The following is an 8183-nucleotide window of genomic DNA, read 5'->3' on the forward strand; positions in this document are numbered from 1 at the left end:
CAGCAACTGGGGGCGGTCTCGGCTCCTCAACGGTCTCTCCCTGGGCCTCTAGAGCATAACTCCAATTCGCTGGATCATGCACACTGGTCATCATAGGGTCTGGCAGTGTAAAGTAATGGATGGCCTCGTTGTCGACTAGTAGTCGGAACTGACATGGATGGAAAGAGTCTCTCCTCATCAATCCTCTGGTCAAACAGAAGTCGATGTCCATGGTAGTATATCCACAGTAGGTCCGAAGATGCAATAGCTTGCGAGACAGACCCAGAGCGACAACAATCTGTGTGACGATTCCACCAACATGGATGACTCCTTCGGTGGATCTAGAGATGCCGCTGAGATTATTCAATAAAAATTTCCCACATGCTACTGGGCGAGACTGGGATACGCAAAATAGTAGGAAGATCTCCTCTTCACTTAGTAGAGTCTTTGCATCCTGTCTTCCCAAGAAGGAATGTGCTAATATCATCTGAAAATATCTGAAGGTCGGGTTATGTATGACATAAGATAACTGTGTAGATGGATCCTGGCTTCCGCCACCTGATATATCACTCCAAAACTTCTCCACTTCCTTACCCAAGAAATATCCCAAAGGTGTCTCCGGGATAGCATCAGGAGTAGTCTGGAAACCTAATAAGTCGCTGAACTCTTTCTGGCTGAAGGAGTACTCAACTCCAAAGAGCCTGAAAGCAGCATACCCATCTGGTCCAGAATAGGGGTCGTAGTCGAATGAACTCAGGAACTCCAAAGTCAGGTTCCTATATGTGTTGCTCAAGTCATCAGCAAATGCGTCCCAGTGGAGCTGGTGGCTAAGGAATTGGATACTAGGCTCGATACCCAGTGCCTCCATACAATGCTGATCAGGGTAACGTGTGGGTGCCATAGGGCGCTGGTATAAAGCAATGTAGCGCTCCCTCTGAGCATTGTCTCTATAGGCAACGTGCATGTCATCAAAACCCTGCATCCTGTAAAAGTTAGGAAGGTGATCCTGAAAATACAAACCATTCAAACTTTAGTCTCAATGTAAAATAAGATAAAATAAAATAAAAATAAAAATAAACGTAAATAAATGCGAAAAAAGTAAAATGAAAAGAAAAACCATGGGTTGCCTCCCACGCAGCGCTTGTTTAACGTCATTAGCTTGACGATCAGAATTTATACACCTGTAGTAGTATGAATCGGTGGATCAATCAGGGTGTGGCTCGAGTAGTATGCTGGAACGTCTCCTCCTTCGTAGAGCTTCAGTCTTTGTCCATTTACAAGGAATGGACTACAGGTATCGTTCTTGATTTCTACGGCTTCGGATCTCAGAATCTTGGATACTTCGAAAGGACCAGTCCATCTTGAACGTAGCTTTCCAGGGAAAAGTCGTAACCTAGTGTTGAAAAGGAGAACAGAATCGCCTATATTGAAGTTTTTCTTTACTATTCTTTTGTCATGATAGGCCTTTGTCCTCTCTTTATATATTTTTGCATTTTCGTAGGCAGATTGTCTAAGTTCTTCTAATTTATGAATGTCCAGGATACACTTTTCTCCAGCAGCTAAGTAGTCTAAATTCAAAGTTTTAATGGCCCAATAGGCCTTATGCTCTAACTCGAATGGTAAGTGACATGATTTTCCATAAACTAGTTGGTAAGGAGTAGTTCCTATAGGGGTTTTGAAAGCGGTTCTATAGGCCCATAATGCTTCTTAAAGCTTCTGAGACCAGTCTCTCCTAGAAATAGAAACAATTTTCTCTAGGATTTGTTTTATCTCCCTATTAGATACTTCTACTTGGCCACTAGTTTGTGGGTGGTACGGTGTTGCTACTCTATGCCTAACTCCATATTTTCTTAAAAGTTTGTCAAATATTCTCGATATAAAGTGTGATCCTCCATCGCTTATGACTAAACGTGGTGTTCCAAATCTAGGGAATATATAGTTTTTAAATAGTTTGATTACTACCCTAGTGTCGTTTGTGGGTGCAGCTATAGCTTCAATCCACTTAGACACATAGTCTACAACTACTAAAATATACCTGTTTCCTAAGGATGGTGGAAAGGGTCCCATGAAATCTATACCCCATACGTCAAAGAGTTCTACTTCCTGAATGTTTCTTAAGGGCATTTCATCACGTCTTGAAATGTTTCCATTGCGTTGGCATCTATCACACTTGACAATGAAAGCATAAACATCACGCCACATGGTAGGCCAGAATAGGCCAGCTTGAAGAATCTTGGCGTATTCCTTAGAGGTGCTCGCATGTCCACCATAAGGTGCAGAATGACAATGCTCGATAATATTATTTACCTCTTCTTCTGGGACGCAACGGCGAAAGATGCCATCTTTACCCCTTTTGAAAAGGAGCGGTTCGTCCCAATAGAAGTTTCTCACATCGTGGAAGAATTTCTTCTTGCGGTGGTAGTCAAGATCAGGGGGTACTATATCAGCAGCTAGGTAATTAACGAAATCTGCATACCAGGGTACGTTATTTATTGCTAAGGAATTTTGGGAATGCTCATAAGGATCTAGGTTATTATCTTCAATGGTTTCTACTTTAGCTATCAGTCTATCATAGGCGAAATCATCATTTATGGGTATGAGTTCAGGTTTTAGATGTTCTAGCCTAGAAAGGTGATCGGCCACTACATTCTCAGTGCCTTTTTTGTCTCTTATATCTAAATCAAACTCTTGTAGTAATAGAATCCATCGGAGTAACCTGGGCTTGGCATCTTTTTTACTTAATAGGTAACGAATGGCAGCATGATCGGTGTAAACAATAATTTTTTCTCCTACTAGATAAGATCTAAATTTGTCTATAGCGAAAACTACAGCGAGTAATTCTTTTTCGATTGTTGCGTAATTAAGTTGGGCAGCATCTAGGGTTCTACTGGCATAATAAATGGCATGTAACTTTTTATCTTTTCTTTGTCCTAGAACGGCTCCAACTGCATAATCACTAGCATCGCACATTATCTCAAAAGGTTCCGACCAATCGGGAGGTTTCATAATAGGTGCTGAGATTAATGCTTGTTTTAAAAGATTAAATGCGTCATTACATTTTTCGTCGAAAATGAATTCAGCATCTTTCATTAAAAGTCCGGTTAACGGTTTAGTTATTTTGGAGAAGTCCATAATAAAACGCCGGTAGAATCCAGCGTGTCCAAGAAAACTTCGGACTTCTCTGATTGTTTTTGGTGGTTTTAGGTTTTCTATAACTTCTATTTTAGCTTTATCTACCTCTATACCTTTTTCTGAAACTATATGTCCTAAAACTATTCCTTCGGTCACCATGAAATGACATTTTTCCCAATTTAGCACGAGGTTCACCTCCACGCATCTCTCCAGGATTTTCTCAAGGTTAGCAAGGCAATTGTGGAAATTGAATCCACAAACCGAGAAATCATCCATAAACACTTCCATGATACCATCTAGGTAATCTGCGAATATTGACATCATGCAGCGTTGGAAAGTAGCTGGAGCGTTACAGAGGCCGAACGACATTCGTCTGTAGGCAAAAGTTCCATAAGGGCATGTAAAGGTGGTTTTTTCTTGATCTTCTGGGTGAATAGGTATTTGGAAGAATCCAGAGTATCCATCTAAATAACAGAAGTAAGAGTGTCTGGCTAGACGCTCCAACATCTGGTCAATAAATGGTAAAGGGAAATGGTCCTTCCTAGTTGCTTTATTTAATTTTCTATAATATATACACATCCGCTATCCTCCTTCTAAACGTTTTGCTACATGTTCGCCTTTATCATTTTGCACGACTGTGATGCCTCCCTTTTTAGGTACTACATGCATAGGGCTCACCCACTTACTATCCGAGATCTGATAGATTATACCTGCCTCAAGTAACTTAAGAACTTCCTTCTTAACAACATCACTCATTATAGGGTTTATTCTTCTCTGATGCTCCCTAGAGGGTTTTGAATCTTCTTCGAGCGAAATCTGATGCATGCATACGGATGGGCTTATACCTTTCAGGTCAGAGATATTATATCCTAAGGCTGAGGGATATCTTCGTAAAACGTCTAAAAGTTGGTTCGTCTCCTCTTGGCTCAAGGTAGCACTAACTATAACTGGACGGTTCATCTTTTCATCGAGGAACTCATATCTCAGGTTCTTAGGCAGTTCGTTAAGTTCCAAGGTCGGTTTCTTAGGACATGGCATAGGATCTGGGGTAAGGGATAAACATTCGTAAAGGTTATCATCGATGTAAGGTTCTTTAAAGTCATCATCTTCCTTTATGGGGGTCGATGGTAACTTTATAATTTCTTTTTGTTCTAATTCTCTAATACATTCATCAATGATATCTAAGGCATAACACGAGTCTCCCATCACAGGTGCCATAAGAATATTCGAAAGTATAAATTCTATTTTCTCGTCACCTACCTCAAATGTCAACTTTCCTTTCTTGACATCTACCATGGCTCCTGCAGTCGATAAGAACGGTCTACCTAGAAGAATTGGTATATCATTGTCTTCTTTGATGTCCATGACGACAAAATTAGTAAGGATAAATAGTTGACCTATCCTAACAGGAACATCTTCTAAAATGCCTATCGGATATTTGACAGATCTATCGGCTAACTGAAGTGACATCTTAGTGGGTTGTAATTCTCCTAAATTTAATCTCTCACAAACTGCTAGAGGCATTAAGCTCACACTAGCTCCTAAGTCTAGAAAAGCTTTTTCGATGACATGATTACCCAAAAGGCAAGGAATGGAGAAATTTCCAGGATCTTTATCTTTCTTTGCTAATTTTTCCTCGGAAATTGCATTACATTCCAAAGGCTTCGGATCGTCAAGTCTACGTTTGTTGGTAAGGATGTCTTTCAGAAACTTTGCATAAGAAGGTATTTGGGTGATGGCTTCTGTGAAAGGGATTTCTACATGAAGTTTTTCTATAACTTTAATAAATTTTTGATACTGTTTATTAATCTGGGTTTGTTTGAGTCTTTGGGGATATGGTATAGGTGGTTTATACGGCGGGGGCGGTACGTAAATTTTATCTTTAGGTTCTTCCCCTTTATCTCGACCTTCCTGGTTTTCAGATTCCTCTAGTTCCTTTACTTCGTCCGGGGGTTTGGTACATTCCTTAGAAGTTTCGGGTTCACTTAATCTTGGGTTTGGTGGCTCATCATAAGCGTTCCCACTTCTTAGGGTAATGGCATTGGCTTGTCCTCTCGGATTTTGTTGAGGTTGTCCAGGGAATTGTCCTCCAGGTGTAGTCTGAGGGGCTTGGTTTAAAGCTACCTGAGAGATCTGGGTTTCAAGCATCTTGGTATGAGTAACTATTTGGTCAACCTTGGTTCCTAACTGATTAATCAATTCGTTAACATGAATGTTTTGATTCATGAACTCCTTGTTTTGTTGGGTTTGAGCGGTGATAAAATTTTCCATAATTTTCTCAAGGCTCGGTTTTGGTGGTACAGGTTGCATAGGTTGATTTGATCTAGGGGCTTGATAACTAGGTCTCGGAGGTGCATTATTTTGAATAGGGTTATTGTTTTTATAGGAGAAGTTAGGGTGATTCTTCCATCCAGGGGTTATAGGTATTCGAATATGGGTTCCCTTGGGTGTAGTTCACTTGCTCGGAGTGGGTTTCGTTTAATAGACTGCATTCTGCGGATTGGTGTCCTTGGGTTCCACATATCTCACAATCCGACGAAACTGCGGCTACAGTATTCAGGTTTATGCACATATGCTCGACCTTAAGGGCTAATGCGTCCATTTTAGCTTGCATCATGTCTATAGAGCTTAGTTCATGCACTCCTCCTTGGACTTCCTTCTTCTCAACTGTCGCTCGTTCGACTCCCCATGATTGATGGTTTTGAGCCATGTCTTCGATGAGGGCACTAGCTTCAGGGTAAGGTTTGTTCATCAGAGCACCGCATGTGGCAGCGTCGATGGTCATCTTTGTGTTATAATGAAGTCCATTATATAAGGTTTGAATGATTAACCAGTTTTCTAAGCCATGATGTGGGCATGCTCGTAACAACTCGTTATATCTCTCCCAAGCTTCGAACAACGATTCTCCTTGGTTTTGGGTAAATCTAGTTATATGGTTTCTAAGAACGGCGGTCTTACTCGGGGGAAAATATCTAGCAAGGAAAACTCTTCTAAGGTTATCCCAAGTCGTAATGGAATTGGGTGGAAGGGAATCTAACCATGATAGAGCTTTATCTCTAAGGGAAAAAGGAAATAATCTTAAACGTATTGCCTCAGAAGAAGCTCCATTGGTTTTAAAAGTATCTGCTAATTGAAGAAATATTTTTAAATGTTGGTTTGGGTTCTTGGTAGCGAGACCCGCGAATTGTCTCTGTTGCACTAATTGCAACAGGGACGGTTTAAGTTCAAAATTATTGGCTGGTATTATTGGGTTTACTATACTAGAACTAGGTTCTTTGTTAGATGGTTGAGAGAAGTCCTTAAGAGGTCTTTGGTTTTGATCTTCGGCCATAGCTCTCTTAATTCTATGAAAGAATAAACGTGCGCGAGCGTAACGTTCAGGAACCGCCAGAGGGTTTACTAAACTTAAACTTCTGGTGCTACGAGTTCTTCGCATCGACCGGCGGGAAATAACCTAAGTCTAAACGATATAACAACAGGAAAATGAAATTTGACGAAATTGATCCCCGACAACGGCGCCTAAAACTTGATGCGTTGGAAAACTTGATGTTCGCAAGTGTACGAACGCGTCAGAGTAATATAAAAGATTATCGAACCACAGAGACCAAGTGTCAATCTATCGTTATCTGTTGTTATGGTGTTTATCAAAGGCAGTCAAAATAAGTGTTTTTTATGGTGTGCAATAAAAAGTAAAGTATTGAAATAGAATATAATTAATAAAGACAAGGTCGAATGTAATTCACGTAATCAATTGATAATCCAAGTACTTGCTAATAGAACCACTTATGGGCAATGTTTCCTACTTTGAAAAGAACTAATTTAACAGGAATTGTCGCTTTCGCGTATTCAGAACCGAGTTGTACTCCCTAATCAAACTCTTTTATTGTCACTTATAAAAAGGCGCGCATTGCGTTAGAGTAGTAAACCTATTTTTAAGAAATATAGTATCTTAACTAAGTTGAAAAGTATTATAACCTGAATTTCTTAACCAAAAGAGGTTCTTACGAACCAGACTCTAAACTTATAAACGCGTCCGAAAATAGTTTTAAAATCTCTTTTCTTCTTGATGTTAAAAACTCCTAATGAACTAAACAAAGCGTTTTCGCTGTTTTTGAAATAGTTAAAAACAATTAAGTTTAAAAAGACGTTGGACGGCTTTCGATCTTACCCAACGGAATTGAAGTGCGGGAAAACTTAATTTGAAAGTTAAAATAGCCCTTAAGCGTTTCTACGAACAATTGTACGGACTATCGGTTCAATTATGATCCTTACATTCTAACCTTATAAATTTAGCTAGACATGGTAAAGTAAAAGTGCATTAAAATAAATAAAAGTAGTGCGAGTGCAGAAAGTAAATATTTTAAAGCGAGTGCGAGGAAATAAATAATTTAAAGCAAGTGCGAGAAATAAATAATTTAAAGCGAGTGGGAGAAATAAATAAAGTAAAAGTGAGTGCGGGAAATAAATAATTTAAAGCGAGTGCGAGAAATAAATAAAGTAAAAGCGAGTGCGGGAAATAAATAAATTAAAAGCGAGTGCGGGAAATAAATAAAGTAAAGGCGAGTAATAAAAACCTGCTCCAATCGGAGGGCTGAGTAAATTGCAATGCGGAAAAGAAAATGGCGGCAGGATTAACTTCCTTCCAAAGTGCTCCAAACTCGAGTACAAACTCTATCACAGACTCAATTACACAATTGTGGTAACACTCCAATCCGAAGCGATTACCACTTTATAAAACTGAATATATGCCTAAGTGAAACAAAGTTGCTTCTGATTTCGCTTTGTTCCAATGTTCGGATCTTCGTCTGCTCTAAGTTTGGGTGATTGTAAAACTGAATCCGTGTTTCTATTTATAAGCAAATAAAAAAGGTGGAATTGACTTGGATGCCCTTCAACTTGAAAATAGAGGAAACCGTTTTCCTCTTGTGGCGCCCGCCACAAGCACAAAGTGGGGCGCCTTAGTGGAAGTGGTGGGAAAACGTGGGAGTTGATGGAAGTTTGAATTGGACACGTCATGGCTTGGACTGAGGCGCCCGCCATTGGGTAGGCCATAAGAGCAAAATGCTGATTTT

At 39.8% G+C, this 8183-nt stretch overlaps 1 non-coding gene across 1 annotated transcript; it reads left to right on the forward strand.

Annotated features, from left to right (window-relative positions):
- Nucleotides 1–5951: 5951 nt before the first annotated feature.
- On the forward strand, nucleotides 5952–6058 carry LOC127124846 (small nucleolar RNA R71). The gene has a single exon (XR_007804323.1). It is a non-coding gene; the product is annotated as a small nucleolar RNA R71 (small nucleolar RNA).
- The last annotated feature ends 2125 nt before the right edge of the window (nucleotides 6059–8183 follow it).

Source organism: Lathyrus oleraceus, chromosome 2 (genome assembly GCF_024323335.1).
Source record: "Lathyrus oleraceus cultivar Zhongwan6 chromosome 2, CAAS_Psat_ZW6_1.0, whole genome shotgun sequence".
In the NCBI taxonomy this organism is placed as follows: Eukaryota; Viridiplantae; Streptophyta; class Magnoliopsida; order Fabales; family Fabaceae; genus Lathyrus; species Lathyrus oleraceus.